At 48.1% G+C, this 27,159-nt stretch overlaps 1 long non-coding RNA gene across 1 annotated transcript in view; it reads left to right on the top strand.

The window, feature by feature from the left end:
* LOC115470511 overlaps positions 1–26,902 on the top strand; it is an 84,289-nt gene extending 57,387 nt beyond the window's left edge. The window contains exon 3 of the long non-coding RNA XR_003942210.1: positions 26,826–26,902. This is a non-coding gene — a long non-coding RNA (uncharacterized LOC115470511). The remainder of the gene's footprint in view (positions 1–26,825) is intronic.
* Positions 26,903–27,159: the final 257 nt, after the last annotated feature.

Raw genomic sequence — 27,159 nt, 5'->3', positions numbered from 1 at the left:
CTTCAGAAGGACGTCGTGTTCAAGTTTTTTCACTTGGATTCTTCAAGAGTTGAGACGAGTTTGTGTTACAGTGAGCTGCTGCATTCCTCTCCCCTCCGTTTTACGGGGCTGGATTGAGACTTAAAATTCTGCCGGCACTCCCTCCCGCTTCGTGCGGTTGTAGGGCAGCTTTGTACCCCTCCCGCTTCGGCGGTGTTAGGGTCAGTCAGCTCCTCCCGCGGTTGCGGTTGTAGGATAAGCCAGATCCCCCCGCATCGGCGGGTGTGGTGTCTCTCCCCCGCTCCGCGGGGATGAGCTGGACGGATTCCCCTCCCCCACTTGTGTGGGGATGAGCTGGGTTAATTCCCCTCCCCCGTTTCGGCGGTAGTGAGCTGGGCAGAGTGTCCCTTCGTGGGTGTAATTCTCTAAGTGCTGAGTCCTGCGGATGGAGCTTTGATATCGACATACTGAGGAGTTTCCGGCAGCACATGACCACATATAGGGAGGCAAAAGTTTGCTCTCTATCTCCACCTGCTGGTAGATGGACACAACCCACCAGTCTATGGATTGATCAGCTATGATTAATGGAAAGAAAATTATCAGGTATGAAACCTAATTTTACCTTCAGTTTATTTAGATTTCTTTATCCCTTGAATTCCCTCATCCCCCGAAACAGAATGGAGGAGGTTAACCTGACTGCAGATCAAGGTATTGGCGGGCCACATACAGGAGGTTGAGAGAATAGGTTGAGCACAGCCCGCAAACCCCAGCTATGAGGAGATTCCGGGTGCCAACAGAGCAGAAGTGTCGGGGAGGCAGAGCCCCCCCCCCCCCCCCCAATGGCTCAAACCAGTGCAAAGAAGGGTAAGCATACTGTAAAGGGGAGCAAGAACAGTTTGCCAAGACAGACCAGCATTGCGGCTGCGGACGAGATGCCAGACAAGAAGCAGAGCAAGAGAAAGAAGAGTCCTACAGCAGTGCATAAGCAAGGGCCACAAGGAGAAGGCGGAGCTGCAGTACACATGTACACTGCAAATACTCCACAACAAGCAACAGTGGAAGCAAGTATTACAGATTTGCCCGGCACCCTGCAAGCAGCTGCTTGGGATGCATCATCAGCGCAAAGACCAGACACCCCTTTCTATTGGCCTAATGCCTCCTTTTACCCTGGGCCTAGTTTTGGGAAATGGCAACCTCTTCCCCCTGCCGTAATACCTACTTATAACACAGGCTGGGCCTACCCTCCACACTTTCTAAGGTACAGAGCATGGCCGGGTTATGGCCTTACGCAACCTCAACCCCAGACACCTGGCCTTGTAGAGCCCCCTGGTCAGGCAGCGGGCCCTGCTCCTACCCCTTTGCAGACAACGGCTACAGGCATTCAAGGTCCTGGATACGTGTCCTCTAATCCTACATGTCAAGGGTCCCCAGCCAATTATAGCCAGCTTCAAAGTGACTGTAATATAGTTATGCCAGTGACACAGGGCCACGGTTCTGAGAAAGAACTGAGACATAATGGTTTTTATGCTGCTAACATTTCCAGAGCTGGTACAATGCAAGCATCCACCGCAACTGCAGGAGGGTCATCAGGCATAAAGGAAATGCAATTCAACGGTCGCTGCAGGTACCACCATCAGTCTTGCACCAGCGCCCAAGGCAAACTTTACATTAAATGTTAGTAACACTTATAGCCAAGTATTGGGACTAGCGGATAGTACCGCAGGAGAAACAGAAAGCATCTTGTCCCTGGCAGTGTGCTATGGGGGGCAGGGTTCACACACTGCAACATTAGGAGATAGCAGGGTTCAAGTTATGCCAGTGGTGTTCCTAGCCTGGATGGCACCCGGGGTGGAGCGCTGATGCGCCCCCCCCCCCCCCCCCCGCTAAATGACACCTCCCCCCCTCCGGTGAAATGACACCTCCCCCCCCGGGTGCACGCCACTGGGGGGGGGGGTGCCGCGGCACGCACCAGCTCCGAGTTCGCTAAACTTCGCTTCGCTGCAGCTCCCTCTGCCCCGGAACAGGAACCTGTTCCGGGGCAGAGGGAGCTGCAGCGAACGAGCGACGAAGTTTAGCAAACTCAGAGCAGGCACGCACCGCGGCACCCCCCAGCGGCGTTCACTCGGGGCGCACCGCCTCCACCCCCCCCCTTGGTACGCCACTGAGTTATGCCTATTGAGGCTGGTATGACAACCATTGTAGACGGAAAGAATAAAAAGAAGAGAAGGGGGAAAGGAAAAAAGAGGGGAAAACATAGCGAATTGAGCAGCGGTAGCAGCTCTGACTCTTCTTCCTTCTCTTCTTCAGACGATGAGGAGATAGTCCCAGGTTCGGGGGGGGGGGGCAGTTGGAAAAGGGAGAGGAGACTGCCCCCCCCAGTGCTGGCCGCTGTGTCCTGTGTCTGGAAAATGGTCCCCAAATCAACAGGAAGTTCTTTGACATGTTTCAAATACAAGAGGGAAAGAGAAGGGGTAAGAAAGGGAATAAGAACAAGAAGGAGGAGAATATAGGGTGAACAAAAAGCGCTCCTAGGTCTGTACTAAACTGGGTTACAGTCTTCCTGCGGGTGATAGATGTATGCACACAACATACTGCTGGCCTACAGAGACTGTGAGGGTTACAGGTGGTTAAAGTATGATGAAGAGTACGGAGACAAGATAGAGGAGGATTCCTCTCTGGCATGGAGAGAATATATCCTACGTATATATTTATTTATCTTCCTTTTATTTGTATTGTCCAGTATGTTTTCATTATATTTTATCAACCAAAATCCGGCTTGACAGCGTCACCTTCTGCTGGCTCCCTAAATTCAAACCTTATAAGATATCCAGCCAATCTTATGAATATCAATTGAAACCAGCTAAGTAAAGTCTTTTTGTGTAAGACTATGAACCTCAACGCGCCCCCACTCTAATGCTGAGACTTATGCACTCACTTTGCCATCGGTTCAACAGCCACCTTCCTCACATGTTTAATTTCTGTTACTTGATAGTCAACTATATTGTTTGGGCAAGAAAAGAGGGCATATCATATGCATCGGTGGCTATCTACTTATCCACAGTATAATGTTTCATGAAGATATCAGGGTGGGGTGACCCAAGGAGAAATTTTCTCATAAGGAAGATCCTAGAGGGCTGGAAGCAGGACCGGGGAGTCAGGTCTGATAAAAGGTTCCCTATCACACATGAGATATTGCTAAACATTTGGCATTCATTGTTGGAGGTTTGCAATTCGCAGTTTGAGGTCAGACTATTCAGGGTTGCCTTTTCCTTAGCTTTTTTGGGAGCATTCAGGATCTGCAAATTGGTAGGCCCCTCTAGGAGGACACATGACAGGTGAGAACTGCTACACAGCCAAGTCATTCTACTAACACAGGTGGACTCTCTGCCTACCTGCCCCGTTGCGAACACATGGCATTACATATCAATGAGGACAAAAGGGGGGAACCCTTTTTAATACACCAGGATTACTCCCCGCTTACCTTATTCCAATTCATTGCAGTATTGCATAGATATTTACAGAAGTTGGAATATAGTCCAGATGACCCACTCCTTTAAGATTCAGCTGGGGAGTAGACACGGGTGGGCCTGAGTGGACCTAGGCCCACCCAGTTTGGGCTCAGACCCACCCAGCAGGACAGCACCCTTAACAGCGCCGCATCTTTATCAGCACAGCAGCAGAGGGAGCAGGCTCAGATCCCACAATCCTGCATCTGTCTCTATCTCAGAGGCAGCAGTAGTGGTTCCCACATGCTGCCTACCGCCGCTAACCTGGAAGCATCTCCTCTGCCGCATCCCGCCCCCTTTGCTGCATCTTCCTGTTTCTGCTGGGGCAGGACGCAGCAGAGGAGATACTTTAGGGTTAGCGGTGGCAGGCAGCGTGTGGGAATTGCTACTTCTGCTGATGAGAGAGAGGGAGGCAGATGCAGGATCGTGGAAGCTCAAACTGCTTCCTCCAATACCTGTTAAGAGTACTGCCCCATTGAAGTGAAAGGGAGAGTTGGGGGGGGGGGGGGGGTTCTCCTTCCAAAAGAGAGATGTTGCATGGGGGGCATGAGGCGGGGAGGGGGAAGAGAGAATTGTGGGACATAGGGTGGAGTGTACATAAGTACATAAGTATTGCTATACTGGGACAGACCGAAGATCCATCAAGCCCAGCATCCTGTTTTCAATCCAGGTTACAAGTACCTGGCAATATTCCAAAACTGTACAATACATTTTATGCTGCTTATTATAGAAATAAGTAGTGGATTTTCCCCAAGTCATTTTAATAATGGCTTATGGACGTTTCTTTTAGGAAGCTATCCAAACCTGCTTTTTCTACATTCTCTGGAAACGAATTCCAAAGTTTAATTACAGGTTAAGTGAAGAAATATTTTCTCTGATTTGTTTTAAATTTACTACTTTGTAGTTTCATTGTGTGCCCCCTAGTCCTAGTATTTTTGGAAAAAGTAAACAAGCAATTCAAGTCTACCCATTCCATTCCACTCATTATTTTATAGACCTCTATCATATCTCCCCTCAGTCTTCTCCAAGCTGAAGAGCCCTAGTTGCTGTAGCCTTTCCTCATAGGGAAGTTGTCCCATCCCCGTTATCATTTTTGTCGCCCATTCAGTGGTTCCCAAACCTGGTCCCAGAGGCACCCCAGCCAGTCAGGCCCCCAGGACACCTACAACAAGCACCCACAAGAGAGACCTGCATATGGTGGTGGAGAGGAGGGGAGAGGGACGAGAGAGGGAGAAATGTTGGACATAGGGCAGCTGACAGAGCTTGAGGATCCTTATTAGCTAATGTACTTATACTTTGCGGTCGGGGTAGTGCAGGGCAGAGAAAATATTGTGCCCACTCACTTTGTGCTCAGGCCCATCCAAAATTGGTTATTTGGCTACGCCACTGAGGACACCTTTTTGTGACTTAGTCATGATTGAAGTCAGAGTGCATTGGATAGGAGTTGGGGGAATGAGATGGGCTCAGTTTGTCCCATTTCTCCAGCGTAGATAGGCTGATTTGCCCCCCCCCCCCCCCCCTGAGTACCATTGTCATGTATCTAGGTGGAAATGACTTGAGAGCACGGTCTTGCATTGAATTGGTGCAAATGGCTAGGCTTGACTTGTCAATCATTTCACAGCTTTTCCCCTGTATCCTGATGATTTGGTCCAATATAATCACCAGATTGTGTTACAAACAATGGAAGTTATGGGGCAGAGCAAGGAAAAAGGTGAACAGGCAAATTGCCATGTGGTTCCTTCAAATGAGTGGCCTGCAGGTGTCACATACATGGGCTGAGGAGCTATGCGAGGGGTTCTTTGGAACAACAATGTACTTTTTGTCCGACATTGGGAATGGCCTGTTTTATAACAATTTGCAAAGCACACTCAAAAGATTTTTTCTTGGCATAACTAACTGCAGCGGATGGGTAAATGGCCTGGGACAAGTAATACTACCCCAGGTTGGTGGCAGGTGTACCCAAGCCTGATGTGAGATAAGTTATGCAACTGGGACAGCTGCACTTAAGGTTAAGCCCCCTTGCTGAGCGGTGGGGAACTCTGATTTGCTGCTTGGTGAATTCTCAGTCTTGCTAATGGCGGCGGACTGGGGTTGGCATGTTAAAGCTTGAAAGCTTTAGGTTAGCTTGGGTATACTAATTTTAAAGTTAAATTGGATTTAAATAAAGCTGTGGCCAAGTTGTTGCCATTTGCAAATACTTGAGTCCAGTTTTCATTTATGTGAGTTAATGAGGTTTTAGGCAGGATCGAGAAGTCATGGCTGCCTATGTTAAGACAAGGTGTAATGCTCCTAGGGTGCACAGAGCCACCATTAACATGGCACCGTGCACTCGATGAGCCTGTGCAAAGTTAGGCAGCAGGATGGGTGCTAGGCAGCCGGGAAGTTTTCCTGCCATGCACCAGCACCCTACTGAAAGATGTGGAGAGAAAGCCAGGGGTATATAACCCCTGGGGAGATCCCGAGTGCCATCTTTTGCTGGTGTTTGGGAAAGGGTGCATCCCTCCCTCCCTAATTGATCGGTTTAAACCTCCAACCATAATGTTGCAGCTTTAGATGGGTGTACCCAAGCCTGATGTGAGATAAGTTATGCAGCTGGAACAGCTGCACTTAAGGGTGAGCCCCCTTGCTGTGTGGGGAATTCTAGTTTGCTGCTTGATGAATTATCAGTCTTCCTAATGGCAGTGGACTGGGGTTGGCATGTTAAAGCTTGAAAGCTTTAGGTTGGCTTGGGTATACTAGTTTTAAAGTTAAATTGGATTTAAATAAAGCTTTAGCCAGGAGGGTCACGTGATGCTTGGCTGAAGGAAGGATGCCGCATCCCAGAGCTCCGAGGCCCCGTTTTAACATCTGGCCCGCAGCGCAGATAACGGCAAGCGAGAAAGCTCACAAAGTCAGTAATCATCGGCGGAATATCCCTAGCGAGAGTGGCTGGCTCGGGAACTGGGTAAAATTTTGATATGACCACAAAATCGAGCCGCAAAGAGGGAGCACGGAGCCGCGTGGGCGAAGGCAAGATGGCGGAGGCCGGCCCCGCGGGAGAATCAGTGAGTTCGGCTTGGGCTGCTGAAGTAGCGGCAGAGGTCTCCGCTCTCCTGGAAGCATTGGACAGGAAGCTACAAAAAATCTCAGATCAAATCGAGCAGCTTGATGGCAAATTTGAAGGGCTACACACAGATCTGGCGGTATTTCAGCAGCGGCTATCGGATGTAGAGGATCAATGCCTGCAGCATGAAAACCGCCAAAAAGCCATGCAGGAAAAACTGGAAGAGTTGACCGCAAAAGTCGAAGACCTAGAGAACAGGTCGCGACGAAACAACCTCCGTCTCGTTGGTCTTCCAGAAGCGGTCCGTGAGGTGGACCTGAGGGACTTCTTAGAGTCTTGGATCCCTAAAGTTTTAAACCTTAAACGGCTGGAAAATGGCCTACAAATTGAGAGGGCCCACGGACTGGGGCGAACAAGGCAGGAGACTGAAAAACCGAGAGTGGTAATATGCAAAATATTGAATTACAAGCATAAGCAGGAAATTTTAAGAGAATGGTGCTTGAAGGGCAAAGTGCAGTATGATTCACACACGATTTTATGCTTTCAAGATTTTTCGTCTGCGGTAGCAGCCCAGCGCAGGCATTTCACGAAGATCTGCAAGTTGTTGTACGACAGGAAAGTGCGCTTTGCCCTGATGTTCCCTGCTAAGTTACGGATCCTGCATGAAGGCAGGCAGCATTTCTTCACATCGCATGAATAGGCCCTACAATTTGTTAACCGTATGGGCATAAGCGCGGAGGTGGAGCAGACGGGAGCGAGGGCAAGCAGTTCGCAGCAAACCTGAAGAGGACAGCGGCAGGAGAAATAGAGAAGGCGACCAGAAAAGGTGGATGTCAGGTGAAGAAGAGGATATGGACATAAATGACTACACTAGAGTTTACTAAGGAGAGGTATCATGTTTCACCACAGGGTGGTTTATAGGTCTGAGAGGGGCCTGGTGATTAGTTGGGGGTTTTGCTAAAGGGGGGGTAACATGATAGCTTGTGAATTTAGTTCACTGATGTTAATGTTAAGTGAAGATTTATTGTTTGATGTGTGGGTTTGTTAGGGGCAAGACATAGGTGGGCGCTGGACGGGCAGGGGCGGAGCGGTGGCGTGACTGGTTCTCTAGCGAGAACGACTTGTGGAAAATGGGGGGGGGTTGGGGGAGGGAGGAAGGGAGGGGGATGGGGGGTGTCTCTTTTCTTTTTTGTTTTTTGTGTTTTTGTTTTTACTACTATCTTTTTCTTCTCTCTTTTTTTGTCATTGACTGGTTGGGCATTGGAAGATCTGGTTGTTGGGGGGCGTATTCCAAAGTAGGAGGGGGTCCATCCAGGGGCTGGGGGGTGGGCCTCATATTTACACACACATTTATCGGGGAGTATCATTACAGAACTAAAGAGTAAGGTGCTCTCAAGTTCATATCGTGGAATGTTGGGGGTATCTCTTCGCCCATAAAGCGCACTAAAGTACTGCAGGCCCTGCGGAGGCATAGGGTGGATGTGGCATTCCTGCAGGAAACACATTTAACGACGGCTGAACATAATAAATTTAAGAAAGGCTGGACAGAAGTAGCAGAGGGGTCACCTGAGGTGGGGAAAAAAGGGAGGGGGGGTGTTGATGCTGTTCCGTAAGGGCCTACAGGTGGGAATTAAGGCAGTTAAAAGAAGTATAGAGGGCAGGATCGTATTGGTAGAGGTGGAGAGGAGTAGAAATACTTACATTTTTTTGTAACATTTATGCGCCTAATGTATATGACCCCAAATTCATTGCATCGCTGATTGAACTGCTGAGCCCCTACCAAGGGGGTAACATCATACTAGGAGGGGATTTCAACATGGTATATGATCCCAGCATTGATAAAAGTAGCCCGCCTGGACAGAGAAGGGGTCAATCCCGGGGGGGGCATGGCCTTCCTTAGTGACACTTTAAATTTGATTGATGGGGACTTCCGGCGGAGCCGAGCGGGAAGATGGCCGCCGATTAGAGAGCTCCGCAACGCCGCACGAGGGATCCTCTCATCCCCCCGCCTACCGGGGCTTACCCGCGGCAAACAACGCTGCATAAGGTCCCCGAGAGCACGGAGACACAGGCAGGAACCCGCTGATGTGCCCCACGAAACCGTGGCCGAAGTTAATTGCACCACGTGCGCCGCGATTCAAGATGGCGGCCGGAAAGAATTTCAGAGCGGGCAGAGGAATAAGCGGCAGCATGAATAAGCGGCAGTCGACGGCCTGGTAAGGAAACGAGCGCAGAAGCAGAGATAGCCGGTAAAAATAGAGGCAACCGAGCGATAGTTCCTCCCTGCTGCTCCCCCCCGACTCGAAGAGGTCATTAGCTCGGTCATTCACCATTCCCACAGCCGGAAGGAAAAATAAGTCAAACACAGTGTAACAGAGAAGCAGTGACACAATGGTGACTGGGGTAAGCTAAAGAATTTGTTGAAACAATCACCCGGAACTCCATAGATAAGACAACTGCGAGCAAGGGTGAAGAACTGAGCGCAGATTGATTCTATAGTATACGTTGGATAAAGAATCAAATCAAAGAGAACGTTACCCTGCTCATAGTATTTAAACTGTTACAGAAGGTGGAACAACAGTGCACATTGGACATAGGGTCCTCGGTCCATCGGACATTTCCAGATAAGAGAGCCAACCTCGCAGTGCAGGCACATAAAACTCAACGCAGAGCGAAACACAGACTGCATGGAGCAGTACCTGAGGCCTAAATCTGCTGGCACAACTAGAAGTGGCACCAAATACGACAAGGGGAAAAATTCTCCTGTACCCGCAGGGGCACAAATGGCGGAAGGAAAACTTGAAAAACTTGGGGACTTTTCTGAAAAACAATTGGCCCAAATCACTATGGCAGTAAGTGCTGCACTTAACCCCAGATTTGACTTGCTAGAACGCCAAATGAGCACTATGGAAGCTAATATGGCAGAAACGGTAAGGAGGCTGGGAGAAGCGGAAAGCAGAATATCTGTTCTGGAAGATACCAGAGCACAGAACACCCAGGATATAACCCGGATGGTAGAGCAACTCAAAGCACAGCAAGACAAGATCGAAGACATGGAGAATAGAGCAAGAAGATGCAACTTGCGAATTGTGGGCCTGCCAGAAGCAATTCCAGAAAAAACCCTGGGACACGTGTTGGAGCAATGGCTTAAAAAGGAACTGGCTCTGTCTGATAGTTACGGAGAACTGTGCATTGAAAGGGCACACAGACTAGGCCGATGGCAGCAAGGACAACAAAGACCCAGATTGGTGATAATCAAAGTCCACAATTACTTGCACAAAGAAGAAATTATGAGGGGCTTCCGTCTAAAGAGAGACACCTTGAGATATGACAGAAACCAGATAAGAATATTTCAGGATTATTCCGCAGGAGTGCAAGAACAAAGGCGCAGATTTCATCCGCTTTGCACGACATTGGTCAACAGGAAAACAAGATTCTTGCTGCTTTACCCAGCTGTTTTAAAGATCCAGCATGAAAACAAATGGCGCTCCTTCCAATCAGTCCAAGAGGCTCAACAATTTATAGACACTGAATTACAGGCACTGGATGCTGCACCAACCTGACTGTGAGAACAGAGGACTCTTGATGATGACCTGCATAACCTTTGCAAGTATAAGAGAAAGACTCGATGATGTGATTTACTCAGGTTGTGTGAGACATTTACTGGAGTTACATAGATAAAGTGATAATGTAATATATGTTTGACTGACAAGACTATTGGTGAAGGGAGTTTACATGTTCAAGGGCCATTTTAGAACTGACCCGATCAAAAAGGGGGGGAGCTCCCATTAAGAACGGGGAGAGGGGGTGGGGGGGGAGGGGAAACTTCATAGCGGCAATATGTCACCTGGAAGCATAGAAGTCATGACAAGGGCTGGAAGGGAGGGGGGATCAGGCAATGGGAGGGATACGGGGAGGGGAAGACGGAGACCTGGAACGAATCGAGGTCTCAGGAGGGGAGGGTGTTCCAGAGCTAAAAGAATAAGGTCACACACACGGGTTAGGCAAAAAGAAGGAATGCATAAGAACTGTGTGTCTATAGAGGAAGGAAAGAGTATAAAGCCACTGGGGAAGGGCTGGGACCCAGGGGCTAAGTTCTTCAAGAATACATATTGGAATAACAGCAAATCTACACAATCACACACTGTAAAATAGTCACTTGGAATGTGGGTGGCATCACGTCTCCCATTAAAAGGAAAAAGATTCTAGCACACTTAAAACACCTCAATGTTGACATAGCATGTTTGCAGGAAACAAAGTTGACGGCAGCAGAGCATGAAAAACTTAAACAGGGGTGGATAGGACAGGTAATATATGCATCCCCAGACGGGCGAAGGGGAGGAGTGGCAATATGTATTCATCGCCGACTGGCCTGTAAGGCAGAAAAGATCCTCCACGATCCCAAAGGGCGATTCCTCCTGGTTAAGTTATGGTTACAAGGGAGGGAGTTATATTTACTGAATGTGTATGCTCCTACCCCTCCAGATAGTTCCTTCTTCCCCGGGTTGTTGAGGAGGCTGATACCATACGAAGACAAGCACCTGATTGTAACAGGGGATATGAACATATCCATAGACCCCAAGATGGATTATTCGGGGGAGGGCGGCAGGGGAGTGGAAGGCCGGAGGGGATCAATGATGTTAAGTGAGTTCACCAATTCTTTATCTGTAGTGGACGCATGGCGAAATTTACACCCGGATCAAAGAGATTACACACACCGGTCCAGGGCCTATGGGACATGGGGAAGATTAGACTACATATTTATTTCAGCAACCTTGTTTCACTGTGCACGAGACACGAAAATAGAGGAGGTTTTGATATCTGACCACAGCCCCGTATGGTTGGAGCTGGAGGCCCCAGGAGGCTTTCAGCCGACCAGACGGTGGAGGTTCCCCGGCCACCTAGTAAAGGATAAATCTTTTCAAAAATTCTTAGTGAAAAAATGGGAAGAATATGAGTTGTTCAATAAAGACCACAAAACGAACCCACAGTTGTTTTGGTGTGCTGGAAAAGCAGTGTTGCGGGGGGATCTAATAGCATATGTAGCAAGTAAACGGAAAAAGAATGCAGCTAGCCTTTTACAATTGAATAGACGGCTACGGAATGCTAGACGTCAGTATATAGAACGGCAATCCGAGACTACTAGAGAGGCTTATCTGTCCATACAGGCCGCAGTAAACTCCTTATTGCATGAAAGAACATTGCAGAACAGAACTTTCCAAAAATACAAGTTCCATCGATATGGAAACAGAGCAGGGGGTATGCTGGCCCGGATAGTTCGAAAGCAGGAAGGAAATAGAACAATATCGGCCTTGAAGGAAAAGAAGGGAGGCCTTACTAATGACCCAGATAAGATCCTCCAAATATTACAGGAGCATTTCAGTAGCCTTTACAGGGCCAATCGGCCAACCACGGAGGCCCCTATAAATGACTTTCTCGGTAGGGCAAAAATGCCAAAATTGGGAGAGTCTGAAATAACAGGTCTAGAGGCCCCCATTCAGCTTAAAGAACTGTCTGAAGCAATAAAAGGGCTAAAGTCTTTCTCAGCTCCCGGGATGGATGGGTACTCAGGAGAATTTTACAAAATACTTCAGCCCCAGTTGCTATGCCCATTATTTGAATATCATCAGGCGGTAATTCGAGGGGGAAGATTCCCATTGCATGAAAACACTGCTTCTATATCACTACTGTTGAAGCCGGGGAAATGTGAGGAGGAGCCCGAATCCTATAGGCCTATCTCATTGATTAATGTCGATATCAAGCTGTTAGCAAAGATCCTGGCCACTCGGCTCAACGCGTGTCTGCCCAGTGTAATTGAACCTACACAAGTGGGATTTATCCCTAAAAGGCACTCGGTGACACATATTTGAAGAGTTTTACTGACAATGGCAAGGTGTCGGCATGAGGAGATCCCTGGGATACTGGTGAGCCTAGATGCCACAAAGGCTTTTGACAGGGTAGAGTGGACCTTCCTGTTTTGCATACTAGACTGGATAGGAATCCCTGCAGAAATGAAGCAAATCATAGGGGCCCTATATTCCGGTATGGAAGCCCATGTCACGGCAAATGGGGGGATTTCAGAGGGGTTCCCAATAGGTAGGGGAACGCGACAGGGCTGTCCTCTATCCCCGCTCTTGTTTGATCTTACATTAGAACCATTATTACGCCTACTAAATACAGACCCGGGAATTAAGGGGGTGAAATTAGGGGAACAAGAAGTTCGAGCCTTAGCTTATGCTGATGACGTCCTACTGGTATTAACTAACCCGCAAGAGTCCTTTAAGACTGCCCTGGCACTGATTAAGGAGTACGGGCAATTATCAGGGTTTGGCCTTAACCTCTCTAAGTCCTGCGCGATGTCCATGGATAGTGACATAAAATTAGACTGGCAAGGAGAGACTTCACTTAGATGGGAGACAACAAAAATGAAATATCTAGGAGTGTACATAACTAGAGATGGGGCCTCCCTATATAAAGAGAACATAGGCCCGTTGATGGAGATGACTAGAAATAAGCTGTTTATGTGGAGGGAATTACCACTTACAATTTGGGGTAGAATAGCGCTGTTCAATATGATGGTTGCCCCCAAATGGCTATACGTCTTCCAACAGTTGCCATTGTTTTTAAAACGCAAGGATGAAAAGTCTTTGCAGCGTCTACTTCAAAAGTACCTCTGGCAGGGGAAGAAACCGAGAATTCCATATCATTTGATGACAGCCCCAAGGGAGGGGGGTGGCATGGGACTCATGAACATCAAATTCCTGGCAATCGCAAGTTCCATGAGACACATAAATGATTGGTATCGAGGGACATCTGAGTTTTCCATTATGCCAGTGGAGACGTCGATGTTCCCAAATGTACACTTTAGTCACCTACTTCATTCTGGGACGACAATGCCCATTGGAGCGTTCCGAAGGCACCCCCTTTTGAAGTCCCTTAGGGAAACGTGGAGATGGGTGTGTAGACGATATCACTTCTCTGCCCGAATGTCCCCCTGGCTGTCCATATGCGATAACCCGGCGTTCCCTCCAGGCCAAGGGGCTAGCATTTTTAGTAGGTGGGCGCAGAAAGGGATGATATACCTGGCACACATAGTCACGGAACAGGGACAAATTCTCTCATACTCAGAGCTCCAGACCAGGTACGGGATCCCCCCGACATATCAATTTGCATATCATCAACTGAGTCACTATGTTGCTTCCCTAGAGTGGACGGACCTCACGGAGGATGTGGTGGAGGTTCTCTCAGAGGAGTTTACTCTGGGAGCGCAACTCTCAATACCATTAAGATTCCATCATCGACAATTGAAGGACACAACAGCAGAACTAGATTTCAGACAGATTGCACGGGAATGGTCAGGGGATCTGGGCTGCACATTTACAGAGGAAGAATGTAGATCATATTTGAAAACTATGTATAAGCAACGACTTTCTATACCCCAGAGAGAGAGGTTATATAGATGGCTGTTGAGAACACACATATCCCCTCACAGAGCGCGGAGAGCGGGTTTTGATACTGAAGGAGCCTGCCCCAGATGTAATCAGGGGGCGGCTTCTCTGGGGCATATGTTCTGGGGTTGCCCCCTGGTGGGGAGGTTCTGGAGGCAGATCATAGCGGGAATAAACCAACTGTGGAATTGCACCCTCATTTATGATCCCCTAATTTTATTTAACCGCTTTAAGCTAACAGCAGAGGCCACTGAGGGTTTTAGGGCATTTGCAAAGATGGCCATATATTTTGGAATAACCACAATATTGCAATTCTGGAGGGCAAAAGAAATACCCCCCTTACAGACATGGCGTGCACAAATGGTGCGACAAATGAGAATAGACAGGTGTGGGGTGACGGATTTAGAAAGCCCCGCGGGTCTCAGGTTTAAAGCTCAATGGGAAATGCTTTGGATTACTCTTCCGGTTAAGGCACAAAGCCTATTGCTGAATTTTTGAAGCTTCCACATTGTTCCATGGGCTTAGTCAATACTAAATAGAGGGGCTATGGACAGCAGTAAAGATAGTACCGTATCTACTGAAAACCGGGTAGGCATGAGTAAGGGGAGATGCCACTTCCTTAACTGCCGACTTTATGTGTGTGCTAAACTACAAACACAACTGAGTATGTTCTGGAATAAAGGGGTGGGTGGATAGGGTAGGGCAAGGGAGGGATGGATAGGGTAGGGAGGTAGATAAGAGCGCTCCCTCAGATATAAATGAGTCATGAGCCTATATAATTTGAAGTTAACTAAAGGAGTTTATTTTGGAAGCACTCAGACAGATGTCTGTCAATTAATGGTTTGTTGTTACATTTATAAGATTAGAATGCGCTTAGACAAAGGGAATACCAAAGGGTCAATAGAGGGGAAGGATGGGGAGAAAATGCAAATACCAAACTGTACTTTGAAAGGTTGATTTAGCCTGTTGGTTGACAATTCTATGTATCATTTTATTCTGGACAAGGAACTGTTTTATCTGTCAGTTACAACCAATAAAAATGATTTAAACTAAACTAAATTTGATTGATGTGTGGAGGATGCTTCACCCAACACAAAGAGATTATACGCATGTATCGCGGGCACATCGCTCGCAGTCCCGTATAGATTATTTCTTAATATCACGGGACCTGTTTCCTGTGGTGCCCGCGGCGGAAATAGATGCATGCGAAATCTCGGATCATTCAATAATCTGGTTGCAGATTCAATTGCAGGGGGAGGAGAGGAGGGGGGGTGGTTGGAGATTCCCGGTGGATCTCTACCGTGATCCGAACTTTAAGGCATACATGGGTGAAAAATGGCAGGATTTTGCAACTAATAATAGCGCTCATGTAGAACAAGCAAGTTTATATTGGGGAAACAGCAAAGGCAGTAATGAGGGGGGAGGTCATCGCATATAGAGCACGAGCACGTAAGATCAGGGATAAGGAAATTCTCCGCCTTGAAAAAGAAGTCTGTAAACAGAGGAGGCGGTTTGGGAAGGTAATCTCGGCGGAAAACAAGAATGCATTATTAGCAACCCAGAGAGAGTTAAATGAGCTTCTCCATCAGAGGGCACAGAAATCGCACATGTTTTATAAACACCAACTCTTTATGTATGGGAATAAAGCAGGAGCCTTGATGGGGAGATTAATCCAGGGAACTAGAAGTCCAGTGAAGATCCTACAAATACGGGACCGAGGGGGCAGACTTATCCGAGAAACGCCAAATATATTGGCGTGCTTTCGGGACTATTTTGAAGACCTGTATAAGGACCTGGTGGAGGTTATGGAGGATAGTGAGGTTTATCTGAGGAATCAGGTCCTGTCAAGGGTAACGGAGGCGCAGAGGGAAGCACTTAACAGCCCTATAGTGGAGGGGGAGTTACTGGTGGCAATGCAGCAGAGTCATCTACATAAAGCTCCAGGGCCAGATGGGTTCAGTATGGCTTTTTATAAACTGCTACAGGAGCAAGTTATACCCCCATTGCTGAAGCTATATAATAATATGGCTGCAGCAGGAGAAATGCCAGACGCGTTGAATTTGGCGAAAGTGATAGTGCTATTAAAACCCGGTAAAGAAGAATTAAGTGTTGAGTCTTATAGGCCCATCTCTTTACTCAATTGTGATATAAAGATGTATGCAAAGATTCTGGCAAACCGTTTAGCAAGGGTGCTCCCCACGTTGATAGCAGCTCCGCAGGTGGGATTTGTGAAAGGGAGATCAGTAACTAAAAACATTAGAGCACTCCTAGCATCGTTAGAGACTGTAGAGACGCGAGCTGAGCCTTCACTGCTAGTCAGCTTTGATGCCGAGAAGGCATTTGATAGAGTAGTCTGGAGCTTTATGTTTGCTGTGATGAAGCAGATGGGGATAGAGGGATTCTTTAGGAGAGCGGTGGGGGCGTTATACAGGAACCCGCAGGCCTTTATGTGGATAAATGGGGAACGGTCGAGCTTGTTTCCCATACGCCGTGGCACATGGCAGGGGTGCCCTCTGTCTCCCCTGTTATTTGTAATGGCCTTAGACCCACTGATCAGGGAAATTGAGATGCATCCGGAAATTGGGGGCGTTACCTGGGGGCCTTTCTCATTCAGGGTCTCCGCTTTCGCGGATGACATCTTGGTACATATTACTCAACCTAAACAGTCTTTGGATGCGTTGCTGGAGCTCTTCCAGGAATATGGAGACTTCGCATGGCTAAAAATCAATTACTCTAAATCCCAGGCCTTAACGGGGAACCCACGGGTGAGGGAATTATGGGGGCATGCGTTCCCTCTGAAGTGGGCTTCAGAATCTCTTAAGTATTTAGGGGTGCGAATTCCCATGCGTACCACAGCAGTTTATCAGTTAAATATCACTAGTAGATTAGAGGCACAGAGAGAGCAATTAAATACATGGAAGGTTTTGCCGCTTAACTTGCATGGGAGGATACACCTGTATAGGATGGTGGAGTTCCCGCGGTGGCTCTACTTGTTACAGACCCTCCCACTGCGGTTAAGGAGTAAAGATTTAAATCTGATAAACAGGGGGATAAGGAAATTTATATGGAGTGCTTCAAAGCCTAAGCTGCCGTTAAAGTTGTTGATGGGTCCTTGGAGGGAGGGGGGGATGGGACTTCCAGATATACATCGCTATAACCAAGCTTGCTTACTAAGGCACTTAGGTGACTGGTTCATGGACAGGCAGGACTTCACGTACCGAAGGTTAGAGCAGGAGTATTTTAAACCATACCATTTGTATTACCTGCTACAGTGTCCAAAGAAAATGTTACCGAGCCCGATGGGGAGCAGTTTACTGTTGAGTCCATTGAGAGAGGCGTGGCGGGACTTAGTTCAAAGTTGGGGTCTAGCAGTGGATATCTCTGACCTGTTGCCCATTCAGGGCAATCTGAGTTTTAAACCAGGGATGGAAAATATCGTGTTCTGTAGGTGGGCTGCAATGGGAATCACAAGACTAGAACATGTTTTGGGATCTAGGGGCCAGATGCTGGAGTTGGGGGCTCTGGGGGTAGGAATAGAGAATAGTTCCATGTTTGCACACTGTCAACTCGCACACTATGTTCGGACACTGGAGCCTGGGAAGTTGGTGGGTGGGCATGGACGTCGCCTTAGAGCCTTTTTTCGGTCAGTGCCTGGGGAGCACCTCTCAGTTTCGGGACTACAGAGAGCTTTGGGGGAGCAAAGTGGTGGGAGGGAAACAGGGAACATACTGAAACGCTGGGCCCATAATTTGCAACGACCCAATTAGAGCCTCGATTTTCAGAAATTAACTGCACGGATACCCACACTGTCAAGTAATGCGACCTTGCGAGAATGTCAATTTCAAATCTTGTACAGAGCATACATGACTAAGTGTCAGGTATTCCGATTTGGGGGGCGTACGAGATCTGACATGTGCGAAATGTGGACTGGGAGAGAGTACATGGTTTCACTCGCTCTGGGAGTGCCCAAAAATAAGACGTTATTGGGGGGACATAATTAAGTATTTGGAATCGGTGTTACAGGGAGGGGTTCTATCTTCCCCAGAGAGTTTTTTGCTTGATAGATATGAAGTTTTTGGGCAGCATAAGGGAGGGGCTCGGCAGTTCATTCGAAAGACGGGAATTATAGGGAAGAAGCTCATTCTGGAGACGTGGATGCAGGAGGTCCCGCCGGATTATTGGCACTGGAGGAACCGCATGCATGAGCTGATGATGCAGGAACGTAGGATGGTGGGATGCTCCCCTAGAAGACGGAAAGCGTTTTTGAGGATTTGGGAGCAGTATATACAATCTCTGTCGCCCAAAGCTCGCAGCTTCATTTTGAATCGCCTTTGAGGTTTGTTTGTTTGGTTTTTTTTTTTCTCTTTTCTCTCTTTCTCTATACTTCCTTTTTCCTATTTTTCTTTTGTAGTTTGGTGGGAGGGTGAGGGAGGGTGGGAGGAGAGGGTAGATTGGAAAGATAGGGTTTGGGGGTTTGTAGGGTGAAGTACCTGTAAGGGAAGTCTGTCTTATGGGGGGGGGGGGGGGGTAGGTTGGGCATGTTAAGGTTTTAAGTGATAAAAGGTGACATTTCGGGGGTCAGGGGTATGTGTTCTCTATTATTCTCATGTAAGTTTATATTTGGCTGTACCTAATTTTGCAATGCAGTATATACAAATGTTATCTTGTAAGGGGTGGGGAGGGAAGGGGAAGGGGGTTGTCTGGGGAGAAAACCGAAAGCTACTTGACGTTGGAAGAAACACCGACAGTTGTCTGTTGTACTAGTTCTGTTATTTATGTGCTGTTATTGACTGAAAGGTGATGTATTGTTAAGTGGATCCTTCTTCACTCCGAGGTTGCAGCTCCCCAAACAAAAGAACACTCTCCAGCCGTGCTCACCTCCAACTCAAAATAAAGCTGTTTATTGCATAGGAAGGGCATCCCTCCTTCTCTCAAGTACAGCTCCCAAAACACAAAACAAATCCCGGTTACCATGTACCTTATGCAAGCCGGTTTGGTACACAGGCCAGGCTTCAGCAGCTGCTTCCTCTCTCTTCCTCTCCTAGAGAGGAGCAGCAAAAAGCAACAAAAAACACCCGGTTCAGTTTAGCTAGGCTTACTAAAATACAGTTCAGTTTAGCCCGGCTTTAAAACCCCAGCCTGGCCTTCAAAACACAGTTCAGGTTAGCCAGGCTTTCAAAACACAGCCAGGCTTTCAAAACACAGTTCAGGTTAGCCAGGCTTTCAAAACACAGTTCAGGTTAGCCAGGCTTTCAAAACACAGCCAGGCTTTCAAAACACAGTTCAGGTTAGCCAGGCTTTCAAAACACAGTTCAGGTTAGCCAGCGTTTAAACACAATATGGCTCTGCGCGGGCTCAAAGCCTAGGGTCCCACCCTCTTGGTCAGTCACTCTCTCTTACCTGACCTCCTCCCGCATGACCCGGCTTGGCCCCGCTACCTCCTTGGCTTTCGCTGAGCCAGAGCTGAAAAGTCCATCGGCTCTTCCAGGGTGTTCTCCGGTTCAGTCAACTCCATAGGGCAGTGCTCACTCTCTGCCTCTCTCTCCTCAGGAGCCCAATCCATATTCTCCTCACCCCGCCCCTCTCCCAGCTGCTCAGCCTTTTCTTCATTAAAGTTCTTTGGAGTCCCTTCTTTCTCCACCCACTTGTTCCACCACCTCTTCCACCAGGTTGGAGAATCAGCCTTACTCCTTCCCCTGTGGCCCTCCTCTGGTCTCTCCCGGGAATGCATATGGTTTCTCTTATCCTCAGGTTCCCTTGGAGCATGTTGGGAGTTGTAGTTCCTTATTTCTATTTCTTTCTTGGGGAATGCCTGCCTATAACGGGGGAATTCTTGCTTAGCCCAGGGTTCCCCTGAGGTATGCGGGGAGTTGTAGTTTCTTGCTCTCCTCTTTTCTTTCTGTTCCCCAGAGCTGCCTACATACTCTTTACATACCCCCCCCCCCCCCCTTAAACTTCTATCCCCCCATTCTTTCTCATTCTCCTCCTCTACCCGGGACAGGGCATCAACATTTCCTAAACATCTCCCGGGGCGATGCTCCACGGAATATTGGAAAGGCTGTAACGCTAAATGCCAGCGCATTAGTCTCCCATTATTATTCTTCATCTGACTCAGCCATTTCAAGGGAGCATGGTCCGTTACCAGCTTAAATTTTCTCCCTTCTAAATATACACTACACTCCTGCACGGCCCATCGTATGGCCAAACACTCCTTTTCTATGGTGGAGTAATGCTCCTCATGAGGTAGGAGCTTCCGACTTAAGTAGAGTACCGGGTGTTCCTCCCCTTCATGCTCCTGGGACAATACTGCTCCTAACCCCCTACCCGAAGCATCTGTTTGAAGGACAAAGGGCTTTTCAAAATCAACTGCCTTCAACACAGGTTCCTGGCACAGGGCCCTCTGCATCTGTTCAAATGCCCTCGCCTCCTCCCCTCCCCACCTCAAGTGGTCGGGATTCTTCCCTCTCAGCATGTCGGTTAAAGGAGTGGCCATTGAGGAAAAATTAGGGATGAACCTGCGGTAATACCCTACCATCCCCAGGAAGCTACGCAATTGTTTCTTGGTGCTGGGTCTGGGAAACTCTTGGATGCTTTTAACCTTATTTAATAAGGGGCGCACCTCTCCCCTTCCCACCGTATAGCCCAAATACTTCACCCGGTACTGCGCAAAATAGCATTTTTTTGGGTTCAGGGTGAGTCCTGCCTCCCTAAAAGCCTGCAGCACTGCCTCTACCTGGTTTAAATGGGTGTTCCAGTCTTCACTATGTATTACCACATCATCCATATACGCAGCGGCGTAGGTCTGATGTGGTCGGAGCACCCTGTCCAGCAACCTCTGGCAGCTCGCCGCCGCGGAATTAAGGCCAAAGGGTAATCTCTTAAACTGGTACAGGCCTATGGGCGTACTAAAGGCCGTCTTAGCTTGGGCCCCAGGAGTAAGTGGAATCTGCCAGTACCCTTTTGTCAAGTCCAGGGTAGTGATATTGGGCAGATCCTAGCCGGTCCACCAGCTCTTCAATATAGGGCATAGGATATGCGTCTGCTTGAGAGATATTATTAAGCTGGCGGAAATCTATGCAAAATCTCCACTCCCCCTCGGGTTTTGGCACTAACACCACTGGACTTGACCAGGGGCTATTGGACTCCTCAATCACCCCGAAGTCTAACATTTCCTGTACCTGTTTTATAACCTCCCTCCTTTTCATGGGGGAAAGCCTGTATGGCTTTTGCCGCACTACTTTACCCCTTTCTGTTATAATGTCGTGCTCCACTAGGTGAGTATTCCCCGGACAGGCCGTCAATACATCATCAAACCCTTTCAGGAGCCTTCCTATCTCCTTCTTTTGTACCAGTGTCAGCCGGGAATTAACCCCTGGCTCCCCGGGCTTGAAAATATCTCTTATTTGGGGTCCCAACTCCTCTCCATCCTTTTCCTCCCCCCGAGTCTGGAAGCCTACCCTTGCTACCCAGGGTTTCATCAGGTTGACATGGAAGGTTTGGACCCGGCCCTTCTCGTTCGCCACCTCATACGTGAGAGGCCCTAATCTCCTCCTTACAACCCAGGGTCCCTTCCACCTAGAGGCAAACTTATGAGGGTCTTCGGAGATCAGGATAAGGACCCTATCTCCTACTATAAACTCCCTTTCCCGAGTACCTTTATCATAATATTCCTTTTGTTGGTTCTGGCTTTGTTCTAGCCTATCCTGGGAATATTCCTGTAACTTGTCCAATCTGGCCCTCAGATCCTGTAAATATTCGACCACTGACTGATCAGATGCTTCCGGAGGTACCCAATGTTCCTGCAATATATCTAAAATCCCCCTTGGCCTCCTGCCAAACATTAGTTCATAAGGCGAAACCCCTAATGAGTCTTGCACCTTTTCCCTGTAGGCATATAGCACAAAGGGCAACAGTTGGTCCCACCCTGTCCTATCCTCGCCTAACGCTTTTTTTAACATACCCTTTAAAGTTCTATTAAAGCGTTCCACCATCCCATTGGTTTGAGGATGGTAGGCCGCTGTACGGATATGCTTTATCCCAAAAGCCTCCCACACTTGCCTTAAGGTACTTGACATAAAGTTGGACCCCCGGTCTGTCAAAACTTCTTGGGGGAAACCAACCTCACAAAAGATTTTTATCAGTTCCCTGGCAATGCCCTTTGCTGATAGGCTTCTCAAAGGTAAGGCCCATGGGTACCGAGTGGCCATATCCATAATTACCAACACATAGAGGAAACCTCTCTGGGATTTTGTTACCGGACCAATAATATCCATGGCTATTCTCCTCACCGGTTGTTCCACCCTAGGCAGGGGCTTTAAAGGTGCCCTAGGTGGCAGCCGGTCGGCCACCTTCTGACAGTTGGGGCAGGACTTACAATACTTCTCCACCTCCCCATAAACTCCGGGCCAATAGAAGCGCCCCAATATCTGAGTCAGGGTAGCTTGGGAGCCCTTATGCCCCCCCCAAAGGGTGATCATGAGCTAGCCTTACTACCAGGGGGCGAAAAGCTTGGGGGACTACTAGCTGTCTCCCAGACTCAGAGTTCTCCCAGTTGGGTACCCTGCGATATAGTATGTCCCCTTCTATCAGGAACCCCGGAGCCTCCCTGCCTTCACCTTGTCGTGCCCTTCCCCAAGCATATTCTAAAGTGGGGTCATTGGCCTGCTCCCTATGAAACTGGGGAAACTGTTCCCTCAATTCTTTCGGGGCTACTGGCAGATAACTTTCTTTTTGCGCCTGCTCCAATGCCTCCCGTCTACCCCTCTGCTCCTTTTTCTTCCAAGCTTTCCCCTTTCTCTCTTTTCCTGGCTCCCCTAGGACCTCCCCCTGAAAAGGAAAAATCCCTCCTATTTCCTCTTCCTCCACCTCAGGGTCCCGCCGAGCCTGAGCGCGGGTTGTTACCAACACTCTTTTCTCACTGATACATTCGGTAAACGGGGGCCAGTCCCTTCCTAAAATCATCTCCTGTGGCAACCGGGGCAGAACGGCCATGGCTATCTCTATCTCCCCTGTGGGCCCCTTCAAGTGAACTCTGTGGAGGGTATAACGAGTACTGGCCCCGTGTATACATTGAATAGCCACTGCTCCCTCATAGGTATCCTGACCTCGTGTTCTCTTTTTCCTTATTTGTTCCCATAACCTCCTAGAGATCATGGACTGGTCTGCCCCGGAGTCTAACATGGCTACAATCGGTAAACCCTCCACCTCCACCTTGGCAGTATACCGTGGCCTAAACCCTTGGGCCACCTGCGAGGTCCATCCCTCCCGACCTGGGCAATCCTTCAGGAAGTGCCCCTCTGTCCCACACTTATAACACAATTTTCCTCCATATGAGGTAGCCTTTTTCCCAGGGCCTGCGGGTAATACTGGCTTTTTACCCACCCCGCTGTACTCGTGCTTCCCTCCCTGGGGATCTGGCTTAAAGAAGGCACTTTTGGAACCCCAGCCTCCCACAGGTCGGGGCTTACCACCCTCCAGGTCGGGTCCTCCCCAATGTTGGGCTTCCAAATAACCCTCCAACCCGGCTGTCACGGCCTCCACCGTCTTACAGCCCCTTTGGATCATGAGCTAGCCTTACTACCAGGGGGCGAAAAGCTTGGGGGACTACTAGCTGTCTCCCAGACTCAGAGTTCTCCCAGTTGGGTACCCTGCAATATAGTATGTCCCCTTCTATCAGGAACCCCGGAGCCTCCCTGCCTTCACCTTGTCGTGCCCTTCCCCAAGCATATTCTAAAGTGGGGTCATTGGCCTGCTCCCTATGAAACTGGGGAAACTGTTCCCTCAATATGGCTCTGCGCGGGCTCAAAGCCTAGGGTCCCACCCTCTTGGTCAGTCACTCTCTCTTACCTGACCTCCTCCCGCATGACCCGGCTTGGCCCCGCTACCTCCTTGGCTTTCGCTGAGCCAGAGCTGAAAAGTCCATCGGCTCTTCCAGGGTGTTCTCCGGTTCAGTCAACTCCATAGAGCAGTGCTCACTCTCTGCCTCTCTCTCCTCAGGAGCCCAATCCATATTCTCCTCACCCCGCCCCTCTCCCAGCTGCTCAGCCTTTTCTTCATTAAAGTTCTTTGGAGTCCCTTCTTTCTCCACCCACTTGTTCCACCACCTCTTCCACCAGGTTGGAGAATCAGCCTTACTCCTTCCCCTGTGGCCCTCCTCTGGTCTCTCCCGGGAATGCACATGGTTTCTCTTATCCTCAGGTTCCCTTGGAGCATGTTGGGAGTTGTAGTTCCTTATTTCTATTTCTTTCTTGGGGAATGCCTGCCTATAACGGGGGTATTCTTGCTTAGCCCAGGGTTCCCCTGAGGTATGCGGGGAGTTGTAGTTTCTTGCTCTCCTCTTTTCTTTCTGTTCCCCAGAGCTGCCTACATACTCTTTACAGTATGTATTCTGCATGTGAAGTCAATAAACAGATTTAAACATAAAGCTTCAGCCAAGTTGGTGGAGGAGTGGCCTAGTGGTTAGGGTGGTGGACTTTGGTCCTGGGGAACTGAGTTCGATTCCCACTTCAGGCACAGGCAGCTCCTTGTGACTCTGGGCAAGTCACTTAACTCTCCATTGCCCCATGTAAGCCACATTGCGCCTGCCATGAGTGGGAAAGCACGGGGTACAAATGTAACAAAAATAAATAAATAATTTGCAAATACTAGAGTCCTGTTTTCATTTATGTGAGTTAATGAGGTTTTAGGCAGGATTGAGAAGTCATGGCTGCCTATGTTAAACACTCACTCTGCTACACCATTTGATAGGCTTTCAATTCACACTGACTTTCGCTGTTTGCAACTTTGGCTTCTCTTCTTTAAAGTGGACTCATCTCTCAGCGTTTTAGCAAGCACACTGTTCTTTATCTGTGTGAGATCAATCGGTCTGCAGTCTCTCCCAAACCCTTTCCGTTTTCTGTATATAGGATTCAAGCCTGGCAGTGTGGATCAGTGGCAGATAACCCCTCACAACAAAAAGGCAGACAAAAAAAATCCAGACCCACATTTTACATTTTACAAGTTTGGCTGTTTTTAAAAAAGGTGTTGGTTTCTGGACATTTGGGGGCCATATATCCAAAATTTGCCTCCTAAAGGGAGGAGTTTAGTGGTAAATTCACTTTAGGCTTATATAGATGGGGGGTTCAGGTATCTCCTCAGAGGGGTTGGGGGAGGGAGGGAGGGAGATTCCCAATGTTTGTCTGTTTTCTTGGTATTGTCTTTAATACAAATTTGTTGGAGTGGGGGGGGGGGGGGAGTGGGGGGGGGGGGGGAGTAGGAATGCAAAAAGTCTGGTGGGTATAGTGGTGTTGATTGGGGGGAGGAGGGAGACATCTTACAAAACATTGATGATAAAGGCGAATGTTATCCATCTGTGAATATGGCATGTTATCTAGTGTGGTTCAAGTTGAATTTAAAGGTTGTATTGCAAATGTTGACTCATCAATAAAAATTGTTGAAACATAAAAAAGGTGTTGGTTAACATCACACTGTACCCTGCTCCTTCTCACCATACGTGTACCCCTGCCCCTCCCCACCTCTACACACGACAAAGCTAGGGAAGATCACATAAATTAAAAGGTATATTTTATTGACAGGGAAAGTTACAGATAAGCAAAGCTTTTTTTCTTTTTAGATGAAAATAGTGGCAAAACAATGCTTATCCTTATGAAGTCAAGTAAAAAAAAACCTAAGCAGAATTTACTTTGATCCGGAGGCGGTCAGAAGTTTAAATTTTCACTAAGGGCTGCACATTTAACGCGTTAATAATGTGATTAACACATTAAATGTTTAACGTGCATTAAAAATTTTAACGCACGTTAACACCAGGTCTGGCTACCTCATCCATTGCTCCCTTTGTGGGCATACCTGGGCTGCTGGATCCCGGTCCGGGTTGGCTCTGCTGCTGTGCTGTTCCCAAGCGATGTGGAGAAGGTGTATTCATACCTGTAACCCGGAAGTAACTGTGGAGGTCTGGGGCAAGGTTGGAGGGGTTCTAACCAGCAGCAGTGTCGGGGCCCAGAAGAGGTGGAATGTGATTATTCTCTCCTCCCTTATTCCTGCTCCTCTCAGCTCTCTGACATTACCTTCCTGTGATTCTGAACCCTCCTCCCCCCCCCCCCCCATGATCCCCATTCTCCCTCTTTCTCCCAACAACTCTTCCTGTGCTTCTGAACCCCACCCCCACCCCGTGGTCCCCATTCTCTCTCTTGCTCTCTCTAAGTTAATTGAGGGGGTGGGGCATAACTACTACTACTACTACTATTTAGCATTTCTATAGCGCTACAAGGCGTACGCAGCGCTGCACAAACATAGAAGAAAGACAGTCCCTGCTCAAAGAGCTTACAATCTAATAGACAAAAAATAAATAAAGTAAGCAAATCAAATCAATTAATGTGAACGGGAAGGAAGAGAGGAGGGTAGGTGGAGGCGAGTGGTTACAAGTGGTTACGAGTCAAAAGCAATGTTAAAGAGGTGGGCTTTCAGTCTAGATTTAAAGGTGGCCAAGGATGGGGCAAGACGTAGGGGCTCAGGAAGTTGGTTCAGGCTGATGGTTCACTGAGGGCACACAGTATCTTGCACCTGCTACAAGAGAGAAGCTGCCAAAGGTGAAGCCAGCAGCAGGTACAACATGCTGCACGCTGACTCCTTCTGTTGGTAGGAAGGCATAATCCAGGGTACAAGGGGAGAGAGAGGAAAAAGGTTATCTGTTGTAGCAGTGACCTATCCTTGCATTCCCTCTAAGCATCAACATTTTCATGGCACCCCTATGGCATGTTAATATTTTTCCAGTTTTTCAGCAAATATATTTCCATATCTTATTTTGTCTGCCTTCAGAAAATATGACTAATGGTTGGATTCTTCATTGTTCAGTTTCTACAAAAAGAAAATACAGTGAAACCAGATAAGACAATACAAGCTGAACAGACATGAGACCTTACCTTCTCTATTCTTCCTACAACAAAGCATCAAGACGTGTTATATTCTCAGTTCTAGGCAAAGAAGCACTTTCAAATATTGGGAGATAATAAACTGATGTGTTAAAGTCTGGTGATGCGTTATATTTTACTGGAGCTGGCAAAGTATTTGGAGATTTTTTTTACAATGTATGATGATTCAAAATACAGATACAAATCATAGGCAATGGAGTTTAGTCTTAGGGGGAAAAAAAGAGAGAAGCAAGCATTAACAACTAGTTTCCATAGTG

This window comes from Microcaecilia unicolor, chromosome 5 (assembly GCF_901765095.1).
Source record: "Microcaecilia unicolor chromosome 5, aMicUni1.1, whole genome shotgun sequence".
Lineage (NCBI taxonomy): Eukaryota > Metazoa > Chordata > Amphibia > Gymnophiona > Siphonopidae > Microcaecilia > Microcaecilia unicolor.
Note: the sequence above shows the minus strand (reverse complement) of the source record. Positions and strands in the feature narration are given on the sequence as shown.